A 12,290-nucleotide genomic window follows, 5' to 3' on the forward strand; every position below is an offset into this window, starting at 1 on the left:
TTTGCGAGTTCATTTTGGAGTATCTCAGAGAGCTGCAGTATCAAGCTTGAAGAAACCTCTAAGTTAATTTGAACTTTATTTTAATGAACACTATTCTTTAACCATGAGTCATTAGGGAACATATTTTCACAGAAATGTGTTGTGGTTTTAAATACTTGTTACCTGGTGCAAGCTGCTCTTTTGCCCTTTTGATAGTCTGAAGCCTGCCTAATGGATATGTAGGCTCCTTCCTTTTAAAAGGTGAAGTAGTAGTTGTTCCTGACCACTCCTGTCTCACGCTCCTGGAGGCATCCTCTCTGCATCAACAACCTGCAGGCAGAATGCCTGCAGCAAACATCACATGGTTAGTGCCCTGTTTAATCTGCTTCATATGATAGTGCATTTATCCCACTCCTTTCACCATATGCTCAAGAAGTGTGGTGCTGGAAAATGGATTCTCTGTGTGTTTTACTTGTGAGGTGCATTTCTACAAGCGCAGCTGAATTCTGAGCCCTCTGCTATGAAGCATTTTAGTATAACTACTACTACTAAGAATACTGTTACTACTGTTATTGTTACAGCTGCCATTATTACCAAACAGAGCTGATTTAGTAAAATACAAAGCATGTTTAAATAATTTAGTGTCACAGTATAGTGCATTCCTCTAAAATGATAAATAATTCCAGGTGCTTTTCATTTCTTTTTTGTTTCCATTCCGTGGTCTCTTACTTCACCTACGCTGTGCAAGAAGACCGCATCAGACAACTAGACCATCTGTGTACATCCAAGCAATTAAACTTCAAAATGTGATCATACAGGGCTCTTTGTCATCAGCTGCAGAGGTTAACTAAAATTCACGTTTGTCAAAATGATATAATTTTCTTATAAGGGTGTGAGTTTTAAATCTTTAGAGCTGACAGTGAAAACAATATAAAAAGAAAGAATTTATGAACTGAGAAAAGGAAGTAATGTATTTATTATTATATTTATTATATTTAGTTTCCTACCATTTTGTTGCTGAGTATGGTTATGCTGCCTAATTTTTTTCACTTAGAGGAACTCCTCGCTTACACATAAACTACATATTTTACGTAGAAGGCTTCATACATGTAGCCTGGAACACAGAAACCAAAATGGGACAGGAGTCTCCAGTGTGGATCTGGATCCAAAACCCGGTTTACAAGGATGGAGAAGTGTGGCTCACAAATTTCAATAAGCTTATGCTAGGTTACATCAGCTGCAATACTGAAAACCTAGGAATTTCATAGTGAAGTTTGAAAGAATTCCAAGTAAGCAAAAATAGCAGAGTAGAATATAAATAGTTATTTAAACATAACTATAGAATTAAGTAGCACTTATTTGAAAGAACAAAGAAGCACTCAAATATAACTGAAGTACTTTGTGTACATTTTATACTGTTTATTACTGTTGATGTGCACAAAGTGAATCTGTATTTTGAATGTCTTATACTTTGATCTTAATATCTGTTTTTACTGCATATTCAAATGATATAATTTTCTTAAGTGATTTTTTCTTTTTCTTCCCTCCTTCCTTTTTTTTTTTTAAAAAAAATCCTGGTTGTTTTAAAATGTGCTCTATGTACATGATAAAATGTAAGCTTGAAAATATGATTAGATAAATTTCTTTTGATGAGAAATAAAGTTTTGTCACAATTTAAAACTCTCTTTAAAAATAATTACCAGTGTGTTTATTTTAGCAGTAGGAAATACTTATCTTTTACAGTATTTTCTTTTCATCTGTAATTCAGATAAATGATTCAGAATTAAATTTCATTTAGTTCAAACATTTAGGAAAATGACATGTCTTTCTTACCTTGTGAATAAGGTCATTAATAGTTTAATACTCACTTTTTCCAAATTATTTGTCTAATTCATTTAAATTTTATCTTTCTATTCTGTTATTCACACCACGGATGGCAATATCAGAAGAGATGCATTCTAAGGTGACTCTTAAAATAGAGTGTTATATGTAAATAACATGCTTAGCGTACCTTAAAGTGAACTATGAATATTACATTAATGGGATGCTGTTGAACTGTGCACCAGAAAGTAAGAAACCAATTAATACATTTCTAAGCAAAACTACCTGGAAACCCTTGGGCATGGTGAGAATGCTACCAATTACAAAGCTAAATATTGGACTGGCTTTTCATATTGTTGAGCTCTGATCAGTCTCTTTACAAAAATAAAATGATAGAGCGACAGAAGGTCAGGAAGCTCCTCCAGGGGATTGCTGTATCAGAGGCACCAATACAGTAATGAATCATTATGGCAGCATTGTAAAACAATAACAGGCTGAAACTTTCGGTGATTCACTGAAGCATTGTCACATATTTGAAAATTTCATAACCATAAGATACAGACATAAAAAAAAATCTATGCATAGACTGCTCTACAGAGAAAAATACTTCTGCTGGCAAAGCTGTTGAATTTTTTTGTCAGTATGCATGTGGCAAACCCGAGGGTAACAAAATCTTTCTATGGAAACTAAAATGTGAATGTTTTCTCACAGGCACCCTAGGTCATTCTCCTAGTCTTATCCGAAGCAAAAGGAGTTTTACAAGCCTGCACTAAATAGCCGTTGTAGTGACCACAAATAGCAGACTGTGGTAAGTAGAGCAATCGGAAAAGTCCGATTTCAATTTTGAGGCACCCTCCCTTCTCTCTGCTCTCAGTGGGCTTCCCTGTACTCTTCAGGTGGGGAGCTGCCGTGCTCTTCATCCATTTCGCTGCAGCAGCATTTGATGTTGGATTCTTCCACCTCCGTCTGCTGACGTGGGGTGGCTGCTCTCATGGGCTGAGAAGCAAAGTACCAAAGTCGGCTACCTGACCGGCTGCTCCAGCAGCCTGCAAAGGGACGGACCAGTGCATTGGGTTTGCGTGGCAAGGTGTTCGTAGTGGAGGGGCTACAGGGGTGGCTTCTGTGAGAAGCTTCTAGAAGCTTCTCCGTGTCCAACAGAGCCAATGCCAGTCGGCTTCGAGGCGGACCCACCGCTGGCCAAGGCTGAGTCCCCCAGCGACAGTGGCAGCACCTCTGGGAGAACAGAGTTAAGAAGAGGAAAAAGTTGCTGCACAACAGAAACTGCTGGGGCGGGGGGGGGGAGGTGGAGAAAATCGGGAGTTAAGTCTGAGAAGAATGGAGGGATGGGTGGAAGGTGTTTTAAGATTTGGTTTTATTTCTCATTACCCTACTTTTACTGGATTGGCAATAAATTAAATTAATTTCCCTATGTCAAGCCTGTTTTGCCCGTGCTGGTAATTGGTTGAGTGATGTCTCCCTGTCCTTATCTTGACCCATGAGCCGTTCGTTGTATTTTCTCTCCCCTGTCCAGCTGATTGGGGGGCAGTGACAGAGCAGGTTTGGTGGGCACCAGGCCTCCAGCCAGGGTCAACCCACCACAACCAGACGCGTGGGTATTCTGCGGAGTGAAGCTGGGGCTTGAAAGCCTGAGAAATGTGTTAGGGAATGCCGCTTTCTGCACAGAAGTAGGGATGATGCCCACTACTGGAACCAACAACTATTCAAGAACCACCCAACAATCACCTCCTTTTCTGAGAAAAAGAGGCAAACTATACCCCCAGTGCTAAAGTGTGGATTTTGCTTGTGCCTGTGGGATAGTGAAAGAGGGGTCTGTAATCAAAGGGTATCTCAGAGGAGTGTATAAGACAGTAAAAAGGAGGAACAAAGTACAAGCGTTGTCTGTTAATATCTTAAAAAAACCCCAAATGACCCACCTTTCTCATGAATTGCCCTCCTGCTGCCAAGAAGCCTACGTGTTTGTATGTCATTATTTATGAAAAACCCATTTGAATAACTTTGTAATACTACCGTCTAGATCAGTTAAGGAATAACCAAATCAGTGTGAGTAGTACACAGGTAAGAGGTATGTAGATTTAGATGTAGAATTTGATGTATATTTAAAACCAAGCTCTTTCTACAACTTCTTCTTTTTATTTTAAAAATACGCAACACTTCTAAATGTGGAGGATCTTCACTTCCCAGTGAGGAAAGAGAAGGGTACAAAGATCCTTCAGAACTGTTAGTTTTGTTACAAAGATACTGTGGCGTCTTGAGCGTCGTGTTTTCTGAGGGGAAGTTATCCCATATGGTGTGAACTATAAGTAATCTATAAGGACATGCAAGAAAACTATAAGGACATGCCTACTCAAAGAAATATGCTTTTCTGACAAATAGTGAGTCCCAGAAATATTGTAGACAGCATTTTCAAAAGTATCCAAGGATTTTTGTTATTGCCATTTTGGATATCCTATGATATGTCCAATTTTCCCTTAAGACTGAGAAATTGTTTTTTTTACTAAAAGAACTCAAATTATACATAGACTGCAAAATATTCTATTGGAAGTGATGTATCCTTACAAACTTAAATTTCATAATTAAAACAATGTGGAAGCATACTTGTCACTCTGGAGTTAAACATATGCTATTCCACTGGAAGTCTGAGACAAGAAATAAATATTTATTTACTAGCTAAATAATTATGCTCAGTTAAAAAATATACAACGTTTAGCAGCATCCTTGAGTTATTTGATATAGATTTGGATGACTATAACCAAAAGTTTTGATTGTTAAGGTTACTCTTTATAATCATCTATGAAAAATTACTTCTGGAAATATTGTTAGCAACGCTAACAGTTTTTCTCTGGTGTAGGCTACTATAATGTTAATAAAGTCCTACGACGGGCTTTATTTTATTATATGGGCTAGCTCTTTGTGGCACTTCTGCTTCTGAAATGCCCTTTTCAGTTAATTTTGGAGTATTTTGAAACCACATTTACTGCTTCAAATTGGAATCCCCTGATGAAATCTGGAATGTGGTATAATATGAAGATTTATGGTAGTATAACTCACTAAAGAGAGTCCTTTGTAGACATAATTTTTGTCAGTAGCTGCAATTCCAGCCTAAGTAATGATGAGCTCTCAAACTGTCCAGGATTCATAGCATTTAGGTTGCAATATTAGAAACTTTGTCTGATTAACCAATGAATCTGCTTGGGCTGAAAAAAACCCCCAACCCAACCCAGTTTTGCTTCTCAGGGAGACTGAATAATGGCATGCTTGGCAAAATTAACAAAAGGCAAGGAAAAACAAGCTAGAACTTTATGATTATTATTTCTTGTGAAAACTCTCCCAAATGACAACAAGCGGCTAAAAGGCTTTTCTTCGCCCTGGTTGCCATCACTGATACTGTCTCAGCCCCACAGCCCCACGGCTCTGCCACGCAGTAGGGTAGTAACGAGCTAACGAGGAGGCCAAGGCTCTTCACAAATCCATGCCAGCATGGAGTAAACTGAAGGCCAGACGCTGTAATTGATACTGCTATGTGTCCTCCTGTACATCGATCCCTTCTAATTGTTTTCCAGCGTTGTCTTAGAAAAGTGAATATGATTACCTCAGTATTTGCAGTGTTACAAAACACAGAAAATAGACCTGGAAAGGAACTGGAGGTATCATATAATCAAATTCTTTGCCCTAGGACAGAATCAGCTGTAGCCAAGGCATTCCTAACACATTTGCTTTACCTATTTTTTATAAAATATCAATGATATGGATTCTAAAAGCTCCCTGGACAATGTATTACAAAGCTTAATTACCCTTACCAATAGATAGAACCTTAGCTTTTTTTTTTACATCTAACTTAAATATCCCTCCTTGCAAATTAAGCCCATTACTTTTGGGCCAATGGAATAAAGAACAGTTAATTGTCTTCCTCTTTCCAATTTACTTTTTATTTACGGGAAGGCTGCTCCCTTGTCTCATGATCTTTAAATTTTCCTGAACACAGAAGTAATATAAAAAGACAGAGCTATGGGGCACATTCAGAAGTAAATTGTTGAGAAAGTGCTGAAGATAGTTTGGAGTGAGAAGTAAATTTTTGTATGCATTCACTATGCTTGACTGAATAGTTTCTTGGTATAAAGGGTTAGGAGATCAAAAATCATATATACACATATATATGTCAAGGCAGGTTGAGTTATATTTTACTGAAATACTGAATATATTATAGGGAGTTTATCCTCGCTATAGAAATCTTCTATCAGATTAAGCTAATTTGGGATGATGAAAGGATACATTGGGTTATTTTATTATAAAATATTATTTTATATTATTAGTATTATTGCATTATTAGTAGTATTTCACATAAGGGAGTCTAAGTTTATGAATGCTAATGTTGTGAGACAGGTAGAAAGGAAGGATATTGTTCTACTTCTCAGATGAGAATAATTCTTAAAATACATATAGAAATAGGTTTGAATTTTCCAGTACAATGAAATGAAAATATTCTAGAATAATTAACTCAATAAAAGTTGTGAAAAGGAAGAGGATTCCACTTCTTCTGTCTGAAGCCAGCAGTATGCAAGATTTGACAGACTAAAATACACGATCACCAACATTCTGTTTCTAAAACAATTTACATGAGTAATAATAATTCTCAGTTTGTAAGGAACACCTTTAAATGTTTAGAGTATTAAAAGAAAAGAAAAGAAAAGCTTTAGTTATTAACTGGCTCTTCAGAAAACAATTGTTCCCAAATGTTTTTTTTATCTCAGCTTTGAAATCATGTGTATATGCAATATACTGTTTACTTCCTTTTTCTATCTATCCCTGAACAGACATAGAAACAAAATATTCAAGCAAAAGCTTTCAAATTATACTAAAATCATATCAGAAAATCTGAGATAGTAACCCAGATCCAAACAATAAAGGAAAATGTGATATTTCAAGTAAATGAATAAAAATAACCAACTAAACAAACCTAAACTAACGTAGAAGAGTCATAATAACCCCCCTTTTTTTTCTCAGTTGTAATGAAAAGGAAAGAACACAATGTAGTTGGAATTAGCATTTAACACAGACAAAGTTGTGTTTTAATAACCTAACAGTGCATGATTGTCTTTTCTATTCCTAAAATTACAAAAAACAAGGATTGGGACACTCACCAGGTCATTAATATACATCAGAAAACTCTTTTTTTTCCCCTGAAATTATGCTTTTACTTTGTAATTGTAAAGCCACTATGATATTCACTGTATTTTAATGATCCTTTTTCCTTTCTATATTTTTTATCAATAATTAGAATGGCTGAAAAATCCTTCTCATTGCTGCCTTCAAGACTTTTCATACAGAGTTGATCATGCAAGTCTTACTCATGCAAAAAAACCTCACCAAAATCAAAGTAGGCACCCATTCCTTTAGTAATTCTTACTTTTGTTGATGCTCAGGACTAAGTACAGCAGGTGTCATTACTGAAAAAAACTACAGACAAAACCCCAATAAGAAACCCCCTTTCATCTTATTGGATAGTAGAAAATTTAGCTCAGACAGTAAAAGATCAGCACGATGTGAATATTCTTGGGCTTATTATTGTGTGCAGTAGAAAGCATGGCTTAACTTCACTACAGAAGGTGGTATTTAAATTGTCCTGTATAGTTTATTTATCTTTTTGTCTGTCTATTTAGCAGAACGTCAATGTTTCCTGACGTGTAACTTCAGTGACTAGCTACGAATGTAGAAACAATGAGTCTTTCGGAGGTAAAAATGATGGACCTTTTAAGCAGATGAACTTCTGCTAAGGACACCCAAGTTTCTCTTTGCTTAAATCACATCCCAGTTTGACCTCAAGACTTTTCATCCACAAAAACCTGCCGCTGCTGCTGCTGCTGCGCTTTCATTTGATCCACAGGCTGTTACAACTCCCCATCCTAACAAAGAAGAGCTACGTGTGAGGTAGGTGTTAAGACATGAAACTGCAATTCAAAGGAATTCCGAGAATGAATCCCATGGCACCATGGCAGTGCTTAAAAGCCTCTGTTCTAGAGAAGAGGAAACGGTAGGAAGAAAGACACAGGATAGTGTAATATTATTGTGCCTTTCTTTAAACCAAGATCTAAGCAAAACATGTTTGCTTCTCCCAAGAGGCTTAATTCTCCTGTAGTTGGGGGAATTGATGGTTATAAAAGTCAGCGAGGACAGGAAGGAGTACCACAGCACACTCATCAGGGAAATACAAACAATGCTATTTGTATTCCTGGTGCCAATACCCAGTAAGAAGTGCAAAAATAACACATGCCAAGCATTTATTTATTGTTCTGTTTTCAGAGTTAATGCATAAATCAGTGAGCACGGCACATCAATAAGGGAGAGAAATCATTAAGGTGCGATTGTAATCAGACAGGGAACTGCGAAAACACTATGTGGTACTTCACACCGGTTTGCCCTTAATGGCATCCCTATCAAATTTCCTTCTGTTTGAAGAGCCTAACTGCTGAGCCTGTATTCTTAACTTGGAATTTCACCTTCGTTAGTTTTATTTCATTCATAACCTGCGCAAGGTTGGCAGCTGAGTGGAAGATGTGCCAAGAAAGCACCCACCTCCTCTTCCACGTATGTCTTGGTCTGAAGCGCTGCCGTTAGAAAAAACGTGTCCTGTCACCAAAATTGTGATGCAACTACGCAAAGCCTACGTTTTGTCATTTAGTACAGAAAAGACTTGATTTAATCTAGTCTTCGAGCACAATAGAAACATCAAACGAGAACGGCTGGAAGCCAAAAAAACCACGGGAGTAGGGATTATAATGAAAAACATACCACGTTTGCACAGTGATCTCTATGACTTTTAAGCTAATTCAACTATGGCTCACCCATAGGTTTATCAGAACCAGGGCAAAGGCAGATGGGCCACAACGTCTGGAAAGGCGAAGAGTCCGGTGTACTCTGCCTTTTCTGTTTAAATTGCAATGCACGGCAATGCAAGCGACCTCGAAGTCCTGTGGAAGGGTCCCTCGCAGCCGGTGGAGGCAAAGGGGGGACGAGTTACGCGCAGGGACGTGGGTCACAAATTCCTGCAAATCTTTCTCACAGAACTTGCCTGAATGGGAAGGAGCCGTCGTTAACTGTTGAATGGCCGAGTGCATGTGTAATTAGAGTTCTTCTTTCTATAGAACCGTGCACGGCTGAACCCCACAGACAACGGGGGGGTGCCGCGGGGAAAATGCGCGTGAGAAAGGGCAGAAACGTGACACAGGGAGAGAGTGGGGGCGGAGGGAGGAGCGAAAAAGAGTGAGAAACAGGAAACACGGCGGTGATGAGAGGAGGAAGAGGAGGAACAAGAAGGCGGCGGTGGCAGAGTGCGCTGGAGCAGGAGGAGGGAGGAGGACGGGGACGCAGAGAGAAGCTGCCGCCTCCTGAGCACGACACCCCTTGTGCCGCTGGTCGCCTCCTGAAGGGACCGACTGTCGCTCGCAGTGATATAAAAGGGGGGGACGAGGGGTACCTGGAGTGATGAGGAGCCTGGGGAAGAGGGAGGAAGGTGCTTTCCCCAAGCGTGAAGGGTTTGTTCTTTTTTCTTAGGCTTTGTTTCCCTCTAGAAGAATCAGTAATTAAACATTTATATTAATTGACAGTAAATGAAGCTAATTTCCCAAAGTCGAGCCTGTTTTGTCCACGACAGTAACCGGTACTTGTATCCTGTCTTTATCTCCAGCCACAAGCTTTCTCATTCCTGTTTTCCCTATTTTCTGCCCCGTCTCTCCGTAGAGGGGGAGCGAGGCAGCAGCCGGGTGGGAGTCTGGCTGTTAGCCAAGGCTTACCCACCACAGGCACAAACTTAGCATCTCTGTGTAGTGCAGACGTGTAGCAAGGCCAGGAAAAGAAACTAATCTGAGTGTAAATATTGGTATATATCTGTGTGTGTTTATATACACTCTATATATAGTTAAGGCAAAATCAGAATGTTAAACCCAGGCTACGTTCCTTAAATCAGTAGAACAGTTTTACAAACACTTCTACAACCAGGAATAATTTGATTATGTTTTATTAGAACCAATAGAGGAAAGCAGTAACAAGTATTGTACATAAGAAACAAGATAAACATTTTTTTTTTTTTTTTTTTTACAGATAGTGTAGATTATTTGGTCTAGGCTCATGGTGTTAAAGACCACATGAGAAATATCACTTCACTTGTGTGATGGTATCTTCTCAGCAAATATTACTTCAGTTTGGATAATTCAAATGTTTGCTTCTTGCCTGCTAGAAAGATGATATCTTTTATTGCTGAGCCAATATTTATAACTATGAACAAATTCAGAAAAGTTATCACTTGTTCAATTTAAATTGAATTCATGTTGATTGTGGATGTACTTAAGTCCAAAGTTTGGCACAGTTCTAGCTGTAAGCATACTTGCTAGTAAAGAAAAAAAAAAAAAGATAAACTTTGGAAGCAAATGAGAGCTTAACATTATCTCATTGCATTTATTGTCATAAGGATGTACACACTGTGGAAAAAACTATTCTGCAGAACACTGAAATACTTTTTGACTACATATGGTTTAAATTCTGGAATGTAATTAAAATATTTCTTAATTCTTTCTTTTTAACTGAACAACAACAAAAAAATGTTGCTAGAGGAAACTGCTGTGTATTAGAGGAAAAAGAAGTCTCCTAAAATATTATGCATGTGTTTACTAATAGGACTTCCCTTTTCAATTTAAGTCCTTAATTGCATAAATATGCCTCAGTACATCTTTGCTTTAAGGCCAGAGGAAGCGAGATTAAATGACTCTTTTCAGAAATAATTTGACAATTTGAACATGCTGAGTTAACAAAATATTATTCAAAGTTTTTGCTCAGATATGTAAAATATCATGTTGTGAACCATTTCAACCTGACCCATTTCATGCATGGTATCGTTAAGTCACAGCGCACAGTACAAAAGACAAATTTGAAAGACTTTACAATGCTTGTATTGCAGTTTACAAACTCTTCCCACTTACTAAACCCATAAAGTTAAGTTTGTATTGTAACTCCTAGTTAATGAATGGAAGAATCCATCCCCATTCAATTCATACTTAAGAACAAGAAATGTCACATGCTTCATGCATCCTCTCACTACAAAATAAAAGCTTCATCTAGGATGAGAGCTGTCTTTTCCTTAAGTGAAAAATGTAGGTTCTACAAAGAAAATAAAAGCTTTAGAAAGAGTTCTGTTAGTTAAAAACCTACTCTATCATCAATCCCTGACTGTATGAACATCAGTGCCATAAAATATTTGACATCTCTGTATGATAAAAATAGGGAACACCGGGGTAACAACCAAAATCTGTTCTCACTTTTAAAATCTTTATTTTATTCTCTATATCTGTGTCTGTTCTCTAGATTTATAGAAGACTGTTGTCATATATTAATGAAAAAGAGAATCATGTAATTAGGTATTGACATGGCCCTGTCACTATACACAATCAAAGCAGAAGCATAGTTTGACTTTCGAGTACAAGACCTCAGTTTGCACTACTATGTGATAAAAAGCCCGATCAATCCCTAATAATCTTCGGGTTTTTTTAATAAGGACACACAAATGAAAAAAAGAAGGAAAAAAGTGAAAGAAGCATTCTGAAATAAAAATTGAGTTATTGTGCAGGAAAATTCAATTGTTTTCTGGAAAGTTTCTAGGAAGTTTGACATTTTCACTGAATTAAAGTGCCTCCTTACTTTGGAAATGACAGTGCTGCCTCAAGAGATGAAGAGCCACCTCCCATCTGCCATTTTCAAGTCCCTGTTTCAAGAAATGTAAAATGGACTCCCTCCAAATGATGTGTGGTTTTTAGTGTAAAAATATTACAATGACTGAGCATCACATTCAACTGTTTCATTTGCAAATGTATCAGGAACCCTGTGCATCCGATGAAAGCATGCAGCCGTTACTGACTCTTGGTTAAGATCACATGCAAAAGTATTCCAGGTTCTTTGAGTGGATTATGAATAAGGCTAGTTCATCTCAAAGGTTGTCTTGTGCCTACTATAGCTTTCTGGAATCAGAAACAAGCCCTATGAATGATCCTCTTATAACAAAACAGGAAGACAAAAAGCATGAAAGGGTTTTTATTTTATGTTTTAAAAGGGAATAACTTACTCCGTTACCTTAGCAGAGACAATGAAAAAATTAAAGACAAGTTTTCCCATTCTCTGCTCACCATATATCCGACCACTCATGGAAATATTGAAGTTATTAAGGACATAACCTGCTTTAGCTTTCTCAAAATTAGCAGTCTTTGCTAGGAAATTAAACCTCGATAACATTGTGGTTAACTTACACAACCCAGTGACTGTCAAAAATATGTAAGCTGTTAAATTCTATTAAGTGGAGTGAAAATAATGTGGAATAACATCATAATAGTGTTATGCTCATTGATGTTACTTCCGTCCCTGAATACTAAATAAAGCTATATTTTTGAAATTTGTGAGTAATGCTCAGGAAAGGATATGAAAAGCGCTAG

At 37.6% G+C, this 12,290-nt stretch overlaps 1 long non-coding RNA gene across 2 annotated transcripts; it reads left to right on the top strand.

Moving 5' to 3' along the window:
- Positions 1–240: 240 nt before the first annotated feature.
- LOC126046178 (uncharacterized) lies at positions 241–9,875 on the top strand. Of its 2 annotated transcripts, none has more exons than XR_007508245.1 (5): positions 241–343; positions 1,034–1,268; positions 2,512–2,608; positions 7,479–7,746; positions 8,667–9,875. It is a non-coding gene; the product is annotated as an uncharacterized LOC126046178 (long non-coding RNA). The 2 variants fall into 2 exon arrangements; XR_007508246.1 differs by having other exon boundaries at positions 7,482–7,746.
- The last annotated feature ends 2,415 nt before the right edge of the window (positions 9,876–12,290 follow it).

Source organism: Accipiter gentilis, chromosome 15 (genome assembly GCF_929443795.1).
Source record: "Accipiter gentilis chromosome 15, bAccGen1.1, whole genome shotgun sequence".
Taxonomy (NCBI): Eukaryota; Metazoa; Chordata; class Aves; order Accipitriformes; family Accipitridae; genus Astur; species Astur gentilis.